The sequence below is a fragment of the Sorex araneus genome, chromosome 8 (assembly GCF_027595985.1).
Source record: "Sorex araneus isolate mSorAra2 chromosome 8, mSorAra2.pri, whole genome shotgun sequence".
NCBI classification, from domain to species: Eukaryota; Metazoa; Chordata; class Mammalia; order Eulipotyphla; family Soricidae; genus Sorex; species Sorex araneus.
Window position 1 is genome coordinate 38,707,270 of NC_073309.1, and position 17,592 is coordinate 38,724,861.

The window sequence follows — 17,592 nt, forward strand, 5'->3', positions numbered from 1 at the left end:
CAGGGAGCCATACCGGGCCTGCGGGGTCCCTGCCTGGGCCTCTTCCTCTCCCGCTGCTGACTAAAGGCCCTTATGGGGCTCTGGGAATCCATGAGGTGACCTGGGTGACCTTTCCACGCACACACCCCCAAGTATCCCAAACTGTCTGGCTGGAGGGTTTCTGAGTGAAACCCCACTAGGTCCTGAAGACTGGGGACACTTGTGCCACTCCCTTTACTAACTAGGAGTGTCCGCAGAAGTGGGGTGATTCCCAGGTGAACGGTTGCTCCCCCAGGCCAGGCCTGAGCAGCTGTGCCTCGCCCCACACCCCCGGTCCTCTGGAAGCCCTGGGCCCCATGCCGTGCCTTAGCTCACTTGGGACCGTCCTTCCCTTCCCAGACCCCGTGGCTGTGTTGCCCCCTACGTGTATGAGATTTGGTTTTTCCTCCTATCAGTCACAGTGACAAGCCTTAAGTCATTAAACTAAGAGGAGGAGGTGGGGGTGGCCTCTTTCTCTTCCCTCCCCACCCAGCCTGGTGCTTCTGCCCCTTCTCCAGTGGGGGTTTTGGGGGTCTTGGGCAGAGGCTGTGTGTGCCCCTTTTACCAGGGCAAACGTGGGTAACTGAGGCTGGAAAGTGGGTGACCAATCGCAGCTATGGCCTGAGCCTCTGGTAAGACTATATAGCCCTGGGTTCAGGAAAGTCACCCCAAATGGCCTGAGCAGAAAAAAAAAGTCAGTTTGGCTGGCTGGCTGGCTGTGGTGGGAGGGGCCCCAGGACTCCCTGAGCACTATTGTCCCCAAAATTAAAGAAATGGAAATGGAAACTTGAGAAAATGGTGTGTGTGTGGCGGGGGGGGGGGCAGTTAGGAGGGAAAATGGCTCAAAGGCAGGAGGTCAGGCTGGGTTCAATCCCTGGCACCACCTGGAGCAACCTCTGAGCACTGTGCTGGGAGTAGCCCCCATAACGAAATAAATAGAAACACAAGAGAAAGTATGTGGAGGGGGGATGGGGAATTGGAAAGGCAGGAGCCCTTGGAAAAATTAGTTCAGGCTTCCTTTCTGCCTCTCCTTCTTGTCTGAAGCAATGAGCAGGGCACCCCCCACACCCCGCCATCACCAAGGGCAGCCCCTGGAGACACCCCCACATCCTGCTCTCAGCTCTGCCTGCCCTGTGCCAGGAATCCATCTTCCTGCAGGAAAGTGTCTGCCGCCCGGGCCTTCCTGGGAACCCCGGGCCGACACAGATGAAGCGGTCCCTGCTGAGCGCTTCTCCGGGGTCTGCGAGGCAATTCCGGATGAGAAATGGGAACGGGGCCTTCCGGAAGGCAAATCACGCGCCTCGGAGCAGCGAGGCCGAGCCGCGCGTGCGGGCGGCGACGGGGCGATATTGCTAGCACGGCTCGCAGCACTGTTTTCACATCTTGAAATCACAAGCTGTTTGCTTCCAGAGAGACTTATAAATATATCCAATTATCGACATTCAATATAGGAAATAAAGTTCTGGAATGGCTTTCCCCCGCGCCCGCGCAAGGGCTGGCCAGTTTGGGCGGGTGATAATTACTTTTATTTCTTTGCGGTCTATAGCGGAGAGTGGCTGGTTTCTCCACCTTTTATTGCTTTCACCTTTATTACATTTTCCGTGTTGTGCTGGGCTATTCATTGGGGGTAACTTTGTTACCACATTTCAGGATCTTGATAGAAATGAATGAAATTCCTCATTTTAAAGATGTGAGTGCAGAGTCCCGAGGGGGTGTGGGGGCTCACGCCGGCATATATATATATATATATCCCCAGGAGGAAGATCCAGAGAGCAGAGGGAATCCTCTGTCCAGGTCCTGCTGGCATTCACAGATGCCCCTACTCTGGGCTTCTGTCCATGGGGCATTGGTGAAGGGCTTGGCATGCGGTGGGGGGTGGGGGGTAGGGGGAGGAGGGGGAGGGAAGAAGAGCCACACCCAGAGAGCTCAGGGCTGACTCCTGGCTCTGTGCTCAGGGATCACTCCTAGCATGACCATATACAGTGCCGGGGAGTGAACCCAGGTCAGCTGCATGCAAGGCAAGCACCTTACCGGCTCTATCCATTTTGTTTTTATCATTTTTTAAAGAAGTTCTATTGGATCGCCGTGAGATACAATAAACTCGCATGATTACGTTTCAGTCACACAATGCTCGAGCACCCGTCCTTCCACCAGTGCACATTTTCCACGCCCATTGTTCCCAGTGTCCCCACCTGCCACCCCCACCCCACCCCACTCCCAGCCTCTGTGGCGGGTACCATCCTCCTTTCTCTCTCTCTCTCTCTCTCTCTCTCTCTCTCTCTCTCTCTCTCTCTCTAATTTTGGGCATCTATCCATTTGAAGGAGCAAGTTTTCTTACATCATAAAATGACCCCTCGCCTCTCTCCCTAATGACTCCCTGGCGAGCCCATCAAGACTGGGGTCACCTGGGCCACCTTCTTTCCTGTCCACGTACCCCTGTTCACTCTTGCTCCTGCATCCCGTCCTTTCTGCTTCTGCTCTTCATGCATCCCTTTCCCAGCCACCCATGACTTCCTAGGCCCTTGGGGTCCCTTCCCGCTCTCAGCCTGTGTCCTGCCTGGGGCTCACGCGTCCCCCCGGGGAAGCAAGCATTCCCCAGTCTGCATCTCCCCTGCAGAGGGAAGCTCAGGAGGGGTGCGCCTGAAGGTCAGGTCAGCCCGGGACCACACAGTCCTCAATGGGAACTGAGCCACGCCACAGAACTCGGGCCTCTATCTCTGCCCTGGGGCTCTGTCTCTTACTCACACTGTGTCCTGGCTCCACCCCCCACCTGGCCAAAGCTCTCATGCAGCCAGTGGCAGTGCCCGCTCCTCATGCCCATATTCTTCTGGCTACCTGGCCTTGTTGGGCTTCTGTCAGGTCAAGAGGGCATGGGGAGACAGGCGCGGAGGCCTGGCCACCCGCTGGCTCCTGCTCTCTAGATAAGGGGATGGGAGAGGGGTTGGGCACATGTGTCATTCCCCTGACCCTGAAAGGAGCCTCCAATCATGGAGAAAAAAGAGTAAGGAGAGGCTGCTAAAATTTCAGGGCTGGGATGAATGGAACCGTTACTGGCGCCCACTCGAGTGAATTGATGAACAATGGGATGGCAGTGACAGTGACAGTGATGTGGAGAAATCTTAGCCGTGCTTTGGATGAGAAGTTGGAGAATGCGGCACGCTGTGTTCAACCCTTCATGTTTACTACAAGTCTATGAAACAACGACACTTTTGTGAATTCTCAATAGATACACATTTGTGGGTATAAACACACTCTGAAGACCTACAGAAAGAAGATAAATCAACAACTGACTGTGGTCGGGCAGAAACGGAAAGAAGATGAGGTATTTTTAAGGACATGATACGTTTGGGTAATTTTTAAAAGCTTGGGGCTGGAGCAACAGTACAGCGGGTAGGGACGTTTGTCTTACACATGGCCGACCTGGGTTTGATTCCCAGCATCCCGTATGGTCCCCCGAGCACCACCAGGAGTAATTCCTGAGTGCAGAACCAGGAGTAACCCCTAAGCATAGCCGAGTGTGACCCAAAAAGCCAAAAAATAAAAAAGCTTAAGTCACTTTTTTGGGTTTTGTTTTGGGGCCACAGCCATTCATGCTCAGGGTTCACTCCTGGCTCTGTGCTCAGGGATCACTCTTGGCAGGGCTCAGGGGGATACTGGGATGTTGAGGAATCAAACCTGGGTTTACCACAAGCAAAGCAAGTGCCCTCCACACTATATATTGCTCTGGCACCTTAAACCACTTTAAAACAGAAGAATATATCAGGAATATCTGCAGCCTGCATGAGGAGCCCTTTGCAAACTGGGGGAAGGGTTGGAGCTGCCCCACACTCCGGCCCATCTCTGCCTCCTAGCTCCTGGCTCTGGAGTCACATCTCAGGTGGGAGGAAGCGGGGAGAGGTCAGCCAGTTTGTGGTTTGAATGAACAGCCTGGTTCATATTCACTACCCTGACGGTGGCCACCTACCTCTTACCCCCTCCCACAACCAACTTATGGCCGTAAGGCAATAGAAAACTTGGGAAAGAATAACGCTGGGGGCTGGAGAGACAGCGTAGCAGGTAGGGTGCTTGATTCACACACGGCCAACCTAGGTTTGATCCTGGGCATCCTAAATGGTCCCCTGGCCCCTATCAGGAGTGATTCCTTAGCTTAGAACCAGGAGTAAGCCCTGAGCACTGCTGGGTGTGTTCCAAAAGCAAACGAAAAAGAATAATGCTGTTAGCCATCCCTACCCTGGAAACCAAACTCTTGAAAAATTTGAGAGTTAAGTCAGAGAAATAAAGTACAGCAAATATTAACAAAAGTGTATACCCAAGACTCAAATAGCGAAAATCCCGGCGAAGTAGAGAAAGGGCTGGAGTGACATGCCTGACATGCACCAGAACCCAGTTTGCATCTCTGACTCTGTGTGGCCTCCTGAGCATCAGTGAGTAGCCTCCTGAGGGTAGAACTGGTGGCCGCCGGCACCAATGAGTAGCATCCCCCCAACACACGCGCGTGCGCGCGCTTACACACACACACACACACACACACACACACACATACATACAAAGTGCAGGCATAACCTACAGAGGGTAGTTTCTAAGTAAAGCAAACACTTTACTGAGAGTCCACATGCAGGCAGATGGAGAGCTGGCGTCCTCCAGAGAGCGCAGAGACTTTTCCACACAAATCTCTGAGTTACATAGGTATAAAAACGGGTCAGTTACTAAGGGATGGAATCGACATGGGATTTCAGGCAAGAACGAGTGTTTGGGGGTTCTTTTCTCCCAGAGTCAAGGTAACGCTCAGCTTCTAGTCATATTTGGTGGTGGCCTGGGGTTACCATGGCAACTATAAATGGATCTTGGTGTAAGTGGGTGTGGCTTTGTCATGTAAATGTTTTTTTTTTAAAAAATGAGACATAATGAATCTGGAGACACTCCTAGGCTCATCTGGTCCCCTATCTTTAGGAGTGGGGCAGCTTGGGCCACAGCTGGTGATGTTCAGGGATCACTACTGGTTCTGTATCACTGTATCACTGTCATCCCGTTGTTCATTGATTTGCTCAAGCGGGCACCAGTAATGTCTCCATTGTGAGACTCGTTGTTACTGTTTTTGGCATATTGAATATGCCACGGGTAGCTTGCCGGGCTCTGCCGTGTGGGCAGGATACTCTCAGTAGCTTGCCGGGCTCTCTGAGAGGGACGGAGGAATAGAACCCAGGTCAGCCGTATGCAAGGCAAAAGCCCTGCCCACTGTGCTATCGCTCCAGCCCACTACTGGCTCCACAGTCAGAAATTCCTCTTGGTGGTACTCTGGGAAGCATATGGGATACCAGTGACTGAATCGGGGGTGGCTGCATACAATGCAAATGCCCTGCCCGCTATTCATCCATATCTCGAGCCCGCTATCCATCCATCTCTCAAGCCCGCTATCCATCCATCTCTGAAGCCTCCAGACCCTCTCTCTATCTTACACTTACTAGACTCCAACTGGTCTCAGGCCCCAACTGACTCCAAACCTTATTGTTCTCACCTCCTGAGGCATCCAGCGTTTGAACACAGTGACTCCTTTGGCCAAAACATATTAAGCCTCCAGCATTCTGTGCAGGCTGGCAAGGAAAATCTGATCAAAGAGAGAAGGTGGGGGTGACTGGTGCTGGCATGTTAAAAGAAAGGGTACAATTGTCTCTGTCCTTATATACCGCATGGGTGTGTCCTTAAAGGGACAGGGGAACAGTTGTATTGCCTGAGCTTCACAGTGTCTGCACGCAGGAATGATTTTCCCCGAGAGGCGGTTTCCCCCTTCCTTCCCCAGCTAGGTCAGTTGTAAACCACATTTACACTGGCCCTGATTCTGTCTCACTACCTCCCCAACTCCCCCTTCTGTCCCACTGACCCCCATCATCTCCTCATGGCCACCTCCCAGCCCTGATCTCAACAGCCACCTCCAGCCCCACCCTCACCCGCCTCTCACTAGTCAATGTCTGACTCCGTATAGCTTCTGAAAAACTGGAAAAATCTGTTGACATTGTCCCAGCTGCACCCAACTCTGGTCTCTCCTTGGCTCCCAACTCCTGGCTGTGAGAGGGAGTTCGGGGTTAGTCTGTCTGTCCCTCTATCAGGGAATTCTCACCTCCCCAAGGACCTTTGCCTCCATCCAGGACCTAGCAGCTCCTGGAGATCATTCTTCCTTCCACTATTTCTCCCCCACCTCCGAGAGGGGTTCAGATCCTTCCCCAGCTTCACTCCATCCTTCAGCAAGCTCCTGCAGATTTCCAGCCTTCTCTTGGTTTCCATGGATTCAGACACTGCTCCCTGCACCTGAGCCCCAGCGAGGGGGAGGGGGGGAGGAGGCGTGGCCCGTCTGCTGGGAGGGGGGAGGAGGCGTGGCCCGTCTGCTGGGAGGGGAGAGGGGGCGTGGCCCGTCTGCTGAGCTGGAAGAGAGGGGCCTGGTGGCCTATGACCGGGCTGGGGAAGGGAAAGTTGTTCCCAGCAGGCCCTCTGGGCCCCCCTGGGCCTGATCCTCTCTTCCTGGAGACCTCTGAGCTTGTGGGCTCCCAGGGGATTTGCTGGGGACTCCCTGCGGGCCAGTCACGTGGCATTCTCCAGCCGGGTGGCCCAGAACTTTGAATGACCTCATCATTGCACCCTCCATGTGAGCAACAAGAAACACAGGCTGTGCCTAAGGACCTCACTGCTGGCCAGAGGGCAGGACAGTTGGGGTGGGGACAAGCACACGCTGGGTGGGTCTGTCCTGCGGGGACCCTGGGTCTGGAGTGAAGGTGAGGAAGGACACAGGCATCTTTGACGACATTCACTACGGGTCCAAGCTCCCCGTCCAGGCTCTTCTGGGATGAGCCCGAGTGCCCACTCCTGCAGGCCCGGAGGGCACCATCACTGAGCTGCCCCATGCTCCCACACCCTCATGCCTTTGAGACCTGAGCATGGCCAGGCCCGTGTCCCTCTCAGCCTAAGGAGAGTGGAGTGTGTGTGTGTGTGTGTGTGTGTGTGTGTGTGTGTGTGTGTGTGTGTCGGAGAGGGGGTGGGGGGGGCGGAACAGCCGACTGCCCGCTCTGCTGCTCTGGCCATCCCAGCAGGCCCTGGAGTCCCTCTCACGCCCTCCCCCAAGGTGTTTCCTGCTGTGTCTCCATTTTCTCCATTTCCTCCTCTTCGGAGGTTGGTTCCAAGAGCCCCTCTGTCCCCACGGCATTTACCAGTGTGGAAGCATATAGTGGGGGTAGGGACCGTCCTTGTGAACTGAGATTCCTGGGGACCACCTACTTCTCCTGGCTTCCAGGAGAATCCCCTGGACAGTCTTTGAAACCTCTGGGCAGCTGAATGTCCCCCAGAGGACCTAAACTCAAATTCCCAGGGGCGGAGATGAGACACAGGGGTACTTGAAGGCCCCTGGCCGATTCTGCTGGTAACCAGGATGGAGCCCTCCTTTGCTAGGGTCTGGGTGTTGCGAGAGTGAATCAGGAGTGAATCTCCCAATATCTCCACTCTGCTCCTGCCCCCTGAAGGCTGCCCCCAGAACCATACCTCCCCCCCCCCCCGCCATCATCTCTTCCCCCCAAATGCGGTCTCAATGTTTATGGTCAGGGAGGAAATGAGGAGCCTGGACCGGAAGGGAAATGAAGCCACTAGTTTGCAGTCTCAGTCAGAAGCTCATCTCTGATGCCAGAGGTCCCGGGTGGCCCTGGGGACATGGCAGTGTTTGCTGCCCACGGGCTCGGTGAGAGTACCCAGCACTAGCTATTCAGATTTCCCCCCAACTGGACTAACCCAAATGCCTGCCCACTGGGATGCAAAATGGCATTTTAAGCCCTGGCCACCCATGCCCGAGGATGAAGCTCTGGGGTGCGGTCATAGTCTTGGGGTGGTTGGTGGGGGGTCGAGTCAGCAGGGGGCAGCACTGGGAGTGGTGTGTGGGGTGCTTCTGAGGCTATTTTCTACAGAACCAGGGACGGCCACCACTTTACCTCGGCCTGTTCATTGCTCTGGAGCGCAAAGCGGGCCAATCATGTGCCTGCAGAGGAGGGAGAGGATGGAGACTTGGCCAAGCTCGAGCTTGCTTAAGGGCAACTCAAAAGTGCATGGATCAGGCCCCAGCCATAGTACAGTCGGGAAGGCATTTGTCTTGCATGTAGCCGACCCAGGTTCAATCCCCAGCATCCCATATGATTCCCCGAGCACTGCCAGGAGTGATTCCTGAGTACAAAACCAGGAGTGACCCCTGACCATCACCAGGTGTGACCCAACCCCACCCCCGTAAAGTGCATGGATTGCATGTGTAAGCACATATATGTATATATACATACATGTATCTGTTTTGTGGGGCCAGGGGTGGCACTTGTTGCAGTGCCAGGGGTCGCACTGTGGCACTGGGCTCTCACCCTGCTAGGTGGGACAGTGCCAGGGATGGAACTCAGGGCATTATTCATGCAAGGCAGGTGCTTTTCTGACAAGCTCATCCCTTTGGCCCCATGCCTACTTGTTTTAAAGAGAAACAAAACACGGGGGAAGGGGGAACAGTTTAAAAAATGCCTTAGAAGAGCATTGGCATGAGCAGGGGGACTGGTGATTTACATGGATCCCTGTTTCCCTCACACCACCAGGAGTCAGGCCTAGTAGCGTGTCAGGGGTGGCCCCTGAGGCCTCAGTGTGTGGCCCCTAAAACACAACAAGAAAAAAATAAGCCCATGGGCAAAACTCATCTAAACTGCAGGACGTCGGGATAGCAGCTGGCGGGGTCGGGGGGGGGTGTCTGTGAGGGGGCACAGGAGAGGCTTCCAGCAGCTGGCATTATGGGAACATCCGCAGAGCTCATGTGTTTCCAGGATGGGTGACACACTGTCCTTCACGCAGTCACTCCAAGAAGGACAGGGGTGGGGAGGAAGTCTCCCACCCCCTCAGCAGGAAAGGAGAAATCTGTGCTCCTAGTTTGACCTTTAAGATGAGTGGAACATTTGCAGCCTGCACCCCCAAAGTCATCCTTTATCCCAATACCTGCCTGAGCTGCCTGAAAGAGGGTGGGGTTGGGAGGAGGAGAGCAGGGCCAACCCCCCTCTTCCCTGCTCGTTACCTCTCTAGATCCACGGGGAGCTTCTCAGCCTCCTTCTACTGCCTCTCGGCACTTAGTACAGGAGACCACGCCTCCCTTCCTGAACCCCTCTGTTCCCCTGACATTCCTGCTTCTCTGGCCAGTGCTCTGACCACTGAGACCCAGGCCACCTGTCCAACAAGAGAGACATGGGGACCAGCCCAGAGAAGGTGTGGTCAGTCAGACACCAAAGGGAGCCCAGTTCCTCTGGCAACAAGAGGGGGAAATGTGCACCCACATATCAAAGCCCTCAGGAAATGGGTAAGAGGATTTTACACATTTTACTGCATTTTTTAAAAACCTATTTTACAGCACTTTACTGCATTTCACCCATTTTACTGCAGCACATCCTGGATTCACCTTCAAAGGAGCCTGCAGGACAGAGACACCAGGAGAAAGAAACAGGAGATTCATCCCCGAGACAGCTACTCTGCCCCCACACCTCTGCTAAGGCATAGCGTGCAGGGTCCCTGCTTGTCCACCCCACCCCCATCCAAGACATACAGCCTCACCTGTGTGCAGGCACGTGAAGGCATGAGCAGGTGTGTGTGGGCATATGCACGTGTGTGCAGGCAAGTACAGATCAGTGCAGGCGCGTACAAGTAACAGCCCCTCCCAGCGCACCACAGGCAGCTCCGGGCTGGTCCATCCACAGTGTCTTGCTCGAAGAGTCGGGACGGAGCCCAGCCAGGGCCGGGGGTGTGCCCTGCAGTGGCTGGGGCAGGAGGCTCAGGGGGACTGCCCTGTGTGCTGCTCCATCCGACTTCAGTGTTCTAACGCTAGGTGCCATTGTCATTCCCATTTCCTTGCAGAAGAAACTGAGATGGCAGCACAGTAACTCGTGCAGGATCTCAGGGTTCTAAGAGGATGCGGCAGGACTTCAAAGTGCTGGTTTGTCTGACTTCAGAGGTTCTCTTTGCCACCTCATTCTTTTAGGAATTTTGTTTCTGTTTGTTTGTTTGGGGCTCTACTCAGCTGCCAGGGACCAGTCCTGGGTGAAGAGGATGAAAGCGTTGCAGGGCGGGGGCGAGGGGAGGGAGGGAGGAGGATTAAGAAAGCAAGACAGAAATAAGAGAAAAAGCATGGGGTCATCTTGGGGAGGGGGGCTTGCATCGCAGCTTCATGAACAGAGAGTTCTTCATATAGAGAGTCCTTCATGCACACATGCAATATTTATTGCTTTGGCTTAAGGATTATGGGGGAGGGGTCTAGTGATAGATAGTGCAGACTTGCATGTGGCTGACCCAGGTTCCTTCCTTGACAGCCCCATATGGTCCCCTGAGGACCTCCAGAGCTGATTCCTGAGTGCAGAGTCAGGAGTAAGCCCTGGAACACCAACAAAAAATTAAAAACAAAATTTAAACAAGTTATTAGAAGGAGGAGAATGACCATCTTTGCTCATGAGTCTAACCCTCTAACTGGGCTAAAACTATTTACATATCAGAGGGTCAAACATCTCGTGTGGATTGGTCTAAAGGGTCTCTCTCCTGGGGGCAACAAGCAGATCAGTAGTCACAGGAGCCTTGCCTCAGTGATCCCACATCGGCACCGGCTTTCTGGATTTCAGACTCCTGTTTTCTGCCCATTCTGCCTTTTCTCTCATTCTATCTTAGCCCTTGGTCCCCAACACCCAGCAATACTCAGAGATTGCTCCTGACTCAGTGCTCAGGGACGGCTAGTGTGGGGGCTCAGAGGAGCATGTGGTACCAAGGATCGAACCTAGGGTCTCCTGCATGCAAAGCAGGTGCCCCCCCACTTTTGAGCTCTCTCCACAGCCCACCCCATTTTGCCCCTGAGGCCACTCCTGGGCCCAGAGTGAGCCAATAAAAGAATAATGAACACATCACAGGTTCGCCAATCAAAGACTGCTGTCATCTAGGTATATCTACAGAAGCACATTCCCCAAATAGTGCTCTTAACAATGATTAAGAGAGGCTGTGTGCTAATAGGCTGACATTATCTCTATGATTTAAAAAAAAAAAGCGAAACATTAAAAAAAATCCACCAAGTTGTCTTAGCTAAGAGTAGGATGAGGAAAATTGTCATTCAGAAGAGGTTGCTCAGGGGACAAGCCATTCACAGATTCTCCAAGAACCTATTCCCGCCCCACAACTTGTCTCGAACTACCGGAGAGCCCTGTACCAGCTCCGCAATTCTCTGCTTTCACACCGAGCTGTTTTTACCAAGACATATCTTAACACTGCGCCCTCGGCTTCTGCTGAGGATCAATAGACAAAAATGCACACGTGGAGATTGTCTCTGCGTTTGCCATGAAACGGTTCCCATGGACACCATGGAGTGTGTTGTTCGCATCCCTTGCAAAGATCCAATTGGCGCGCGCCTGCTAGACCGGAGCGGGGGGAAACGCTGAGCGGCCTGCCATCTCCTGAGGAACCCTGCCAACTCTGCTTTCACCCCCATCGCTCACGAAGCAGCACTCAGCGTGTGCTAAGTGCTTGAGTGTTATTTGTTGAGTGAACAAAGGAGGATGCATTGACTTGCAGAAGGGGTGTCCTGCTGCAGGTACAGCTGGATCCAGGGGATCCAAACAATATCATCGGGGGTGTCTGCCCTTTCTCTGTGGCTCTGCTTGCTTGCCTTCCTGGCTTCATTCTCAGGCCAGCTGGCTCCCTGTGGCAACCATAACAGTTACAAATAGTTCTGCTTGTGATAGGAAAGAGGGCCCCGCCCTCCCGTGCCAAACTAGCACAGGCCACGTGTTCACCTATGAGCCAATCAGAAAGGCTAAGGGTCATCAAGGTCCGCTGATAGGTCTGGGCCCCATCCCACCCTGAAGCAGATGCATCCCCTTCTCGAGTCCTGCAAACACAGGCTCCAGTAGTAGAAGAGAACATGGAAAAATCATGCTGTGTAGACAAAAACGAGAGCCCTCACCCCTGCCATGTTCCCACCCCCTAAATCTGGATTCACTCTCTTCGTCTCTGGCTCCCCATTCTGACAAATGGTATATAACCACCAACACTCTGGTGCTGAGAGCCAGACTGTTCTAGAGGATTCTTCACTCTTCGGGGACTGCTGAAATGTGCAGCCCATGTCTGTGAGGTCCTGGGTTTCCCTCTGGCAGCCCAGTCCTGGCTCTTCACAGCCTCCCTCTAGCTGGACAACCCAGCAGTGGAGAAGTCTTCACACGTGTTTTTGTTGAGCTTATTGTGTTTTGAGGTCCTACCCGGTGGTGCTCAGGGATCACTCCTGGTGGGCCTCCAGGGACCCTACGTGGTGCGGGCAATTGAACCTGAGTTGGCTGATTGCGAGTGAGCGCCTTGCCCACTGCACCAAGCTCTCTGCTCTTTACCCCTGCCTTACTGAAAAGCCATGTTGGATGAATGAACGAGCACCCTGCAAGTGGGTGGCAGGAGGGTGAGAGCGGTAGTACAGCGGGGAGGGCGTTTGTCTTACTTGCAGCCGAGCCGGGTTCAATTCCCAGCATCCCGTATGATCCCCCAGTACCGCCAGGCGTAATTCCCGAGTACAGAAGTCAGGTGTGACACCAAAAAAACAAACCAACAAACAAAAAAGGGTGTGTCAGGACCAGGACCAGAACCAGATCAGGACTGAGATCGCCTGAGACCGGGTAGAGAACTTCACCATATCACACTACCCTCCTGGCCTGTGCCCCCCTAAAATAAGGCCACCAGTACCAACAAGCCATGCAACTCCACCCAACTGCCTCCCCACTCTCCAGTTATCCAGGATTCAAGGTCTAGAGGGGCACAGGGGTCCCTCGGTGGAGGAGGCAAATGCATGGACAGGGATGTGGCCATTGCTGGGACAATGGTGCAAAGACTTTCTTTGGGAGCTTCTGGACTTTGCATACCCTGGGGAACCTGGGCCATGGGCCCTCAGGGGAGCCTGGACAGTGCATCCCCAGGGGAGCCATCACTAAGTGTGCACCTGCAGCTATATTCACTTGAACTTGGCTCTTTGTGAGTCAGGATCATACGGGTGGAGGGCAGGGAGAGGGGCCGGGTGTTGCTTGGGACAAACAGGACTTTTCCCTGGTGCTCAGACCTTTTTAATTGATTCATTAAGGACATTAACCTCTGCAATCATTGATTGGGAATTCCCAATAATTGTTATCTCTGAACTTTTAGTTCATGGGTGAAGTCCAGTGGCACGAGGGAATGTGAGCCGGACTGGTCATTCCCCATCCTCCACCCACTCCTCACAACCCCAGGGTGGGTTTCCTCCACCCAGCAACCTCTGTCTCCCTCTGCTCCCGGGACCTGTGTACAGGTCACAGGAGGCTCGGGGCTAGCACTGCGTGGCAGGGTGGAGCACTGACGCCTGTGTTCGTATTCGTATCTCCGTGAGCAAGAGAGAGCGGCATGAAATGGCAAATCAGAGAATGACAAGAGGGATAATTTGCAGATGGAAGGAAGTACTCTCCCTCACCCCCCACCTTGGGAGCAAGCCGCGCTGGGCCCTGCAATCAGGTCGCCCTGCCTTCAGGGGGCGCTGGTGCTGCTGGTGTTCACCTTCCTGTGGTCACACCCAGGCTTGCTCTGCACGCCCCCTCGGGGAGGGCTTTCTCTGGGAGAAGATGCGGGGTGAGGGGCTGCTGTTCTGGGGCAGTCTCTAACCCACGGCTCCTAGAGAGCTTGTGAGCAGCCCCAAATGGGCCATCTGTCAATCTCCTCACTCTCTGAGCTCAGTCCTCCCCCACCCTCTTGCCCGCCAGCCGCCTTCTTCCCACCCTCCCCGACACGGGGCCTTCCATGCCCATTTCCTTCTAGCACTTTCCACGCCTGGCTCCCGTAGCCTTTCCTTCCTGTTCCAGCATTCAAGGGGCCTTCCTGAGCTGGGTAGCCAAGTCGCCTCTCTTTCAATTGGATTATGTGCTTGTGGGCACCCCCTTTACCCCCAATCCGCCCACCAACCCAGAGGACAGAGCTCTTGCTGTTTGGTTCAGAACAGTGCTGGACAAACACGTTCATAGAGGCATGAACTTTTGCGGGTGTGTGTGTGTGTAGAGGGGGGAGGCACACCTGGCCACACTCAGGAGTCACTCCTGGCTCTGTGCTCAGCATATGAGGTGACAGGGATCGAACCTGGGTTGACTGCGTGCGAGACAAGAGCCCTCCCTGCTGTGCCAGCACTCTGGCCCGAGGAGGCATGAGCTGTTTAGTGACCGTGCAGGCTGTCTGCGTCACAGGTGACCTGCGGGGCGCTGGGTGGAGATGGAGCTGACAGCATCCTCAGACGCCTCAGGTTCCCGAGGGTCCTGGGGTGCTGGCAGGGCTGGCACGACCCCGCACAGAACCCTCCATCTCCACGTCTCATCTGGAGCTGTTCTGGCTGGACAGCCGTGCACACGCGAGGCCCGGGGGGAAAGGGAAAAGCTGCTTCCGTCTGGATGACGAGGGAGGAGGTGAGGTGTTGGATACACTCAATTATCACCCCAACCCTATCATCGCTCATAATCTGCCTGAGATAAATCACAGGCAGGTAATTATTATGTCAGGCCAGGTAGCAGAGAGAAGTTTTAAAATAGCAATCAAAGAACTTCCTGGTTAATTCAAATCCATCCTAACTCCCTCCAGGGGACAAAAGTGCTTTGGCTGTAGAATTGACCAGGCGTAGAGAAATGCGATTGCTCGATGCAAAATGGGGACTCCCGGACTTAATGTTTCTCTCTGTCAAGTTCAGGAGCGGCACACCTGTCAGGAGTCCTAAATCAATGATCACCCACCTGCAGTAAATCAGATGCAGTGACAGGTGCCTGGGCAGCCAGCCCCAGCCTCCTGCCCCAGCCCCCAGCCTCCAGTTCTCAGCTGCAGCCCCAGCCCCCAGCACCAGCCCCCAGACCCCAACCCCTGCCCTCTGGCCCCAGCCTCTAGCCCCCTGGTCCATGCCCACCCAGCTCAAGCCAAGCCCTGGGCCCAGGACTCCTGCCTTATCTGCTCCCTACCTTGTCCCCTTGATGCACCGTACCATATACTTTCCACTACCCAAACATTTCTGAGGCCAGACCACACCCCAGGAATCCTGCACCCCAGGCCTCTGACCCGACCTCAGGGGCCGATGCTGTTTCTCTGTCCCTGCATAGCCCAGAAGCTGGGTCTTCGGTCAGTTCAGGGTGCTCTGAGAGCCGGATGTGTCCATCACCTCCGTGTTCCTCCTGTGACGCTGGAGTCCTGCCCCGCTGGCCTGGCCTGGGCACTCCGTCCTTCACCCCTCTGAGTAGTTCTTCCCTCCCCTGCCTGCCCCCTACCCCCCACCCCAGGGGATCTCCCCTGTTCTCCCCCACCACCCCCTGCAGTGCACAGAGCCAAGCGAGAGAGGTTCTCTCCCCCTGCCCCTCCCAGTTACACCCCCACGCCCATGCAGGTCCCATGCAGTGCTGTTAGGGGACTCCCCCCAGAACCCTCCTCACCCCCGTGCGCCTTCCCACAGAGCATGGTGTTGAGGTGTGAGGGGATCTGTGGGATTTTAGGGCCAGGTCTCTGGGCCTCACAGGAGCTTGAAGTGACCTTGCTATTTTTTTCTATTTGGGGGGGGGGGGCGTGCATGCCTTGTGGTGCTGGGGACCCTGCAAAGGAACCCACATGCCAGGCGTGTGCTCAGCCTTTCGATCTCTCCAACTAGCACCCACAGTTGGAAACCATGGCACGGGGCCTCCACCGCGAGACGGGTGAGGCTGGGAGGGAGGGACGGCATTATCATTCCGGGCAGAGCAGAGCGTCTGTTTGCCTAGGGAATCCCAGGGAGTAGCCGTGTGACAATTAGAGGCAGTGCGGAGCAGCTCGGAGCGCAGCCTGGCAGGATGCGGGGAGGAAAGTCTAGCGCTTCCAGTGAAGGGCAACGAGAAAAAAACCAAAACAAAACAAAATGGGAAGGAGCCGCCCTCACAGCACCAATAAAGCTGTGAACTTAGCGCGAGATGAGCAAGAAGCCAGATGAAAAATCTCGACCACATGCAAAGGGACACAGAGAGAAATGAGCTCTGGTTAGAGAGAAATGATTCTTCCTTGGACAGGAAACTGGCTTTGTAGAGATTTCCACTCGCTCCCAGTTTATGTGTTTTTATGGGACAATAAAATCCACTTTCGACAGCTTCACGGGTGTCTGGGAGAGATGCTCAGGCTTCCCTGGAGAGCAGGGGCGGCCTTACCTCCTCCCCTGGGCCAGCGCTGGGGGACATCTTCCCTGGTCCTCAGGACTGTGGGGACCGGGCTCTGTGACCTCTCACTGGTGCCCCCTGGCTGGGGGGCAGAGAAGGGCCGGGGCTGCCCACAGTGTGTGGATCTGCAGTGGAAGGGGGGTGGGTGCCCAGGGACCCTCGCAGCTGAGCCCCGGTCACAGTCCAGGCCTGTGAGGTGGCTGCATGGAGAGGTCTCCTGGCAGATGGCTGCATGGGCTCTCAGGTCTGAGCAAAGGCCCAGGGGAGAAGGGAGGACCGAGCGGGCCCAGCTTCCGCTGGAAGGAGGCTGCTCCCCTCTGACCTCAGCCTTTCCTATGGCCTTTTGGGGCTAAAAGGCCAAGTCTTGGGGGTCTCCCTCCTCTGTCATTTCTCTCATTGTGTCTTCTTGGACCATTTTCCCATCCTCTTCTCTAACCAGGAGGAACTGACTGAATCTCAGGGTCTGTGGCCCTCCCAAATGGGTCCCTTCGTAAATGGAACCTTAATGTTCCACCGGCTGGGAAGGTTGGGGCGGCCAGACTGGGGTTGAGTCCAGGAGAACCCGGGACAGAGATGGAATGTGGGGCTTGGGCTTTTCTCTGTGTGTGTGTGTGTGTGTGTGTGTGTGTGTGGCCACAGCCACAGAGAGCGTAGATGTACTCAGAAGCGGGTCAGACGGGCCAAACTCAAACCTACCATCCCAGAGGCCTGGAGAATCTCTATCCCTTGGAGCAGCCATTGGGGTTAGGGCCTTGTGCGATCCCCTCCCCCAAGTGTCCATTGAGGCCTGGAGAGATGGTCCAGGGCCAAAGGGGCTCGCCTTGCACACATTCATCATGAATTCAACACCCGCACCGCTAGATGCCCCGAGCAAGGCGGAGTGTGACCCTGATGTCCCCAAGCACTGCCAGGCTGCCTCAGTGGCTCTGGCACTGCTGGGTCAGGGCAGCACAACCTCCTGGGACCCTGCCCCTGAGCTGTGGGCCCGGCTGGGTGAGGATCACCAGGACTGACCGGGGCCCCTGAGCACCGCCTGCAGGAGTCCCTGGCAGGAAAATGCCAGGCCCTTTCTCCCTCCTCCAGCTGGCTGCCCCCACCGGATACACTGGCACTCGGCTGACCTGAGCGGGAGCTGCCGGCTTCTCTGCTCCCAACCAGGGTTGTGCTCAGATTCATGGGCGCCATAAACCCGCACCCTATTTTTGCTCTAATTGAGGCTATTTGTATTGTGACTAAAATAATCAGAGACAATTTTATTGGAATATTAAAAAAAATAATTACATCCCATATATTTAAGTTGTGTAACTGCACCAAACAACAATCCAACCGGCACCCCAGGGCCCTGGCT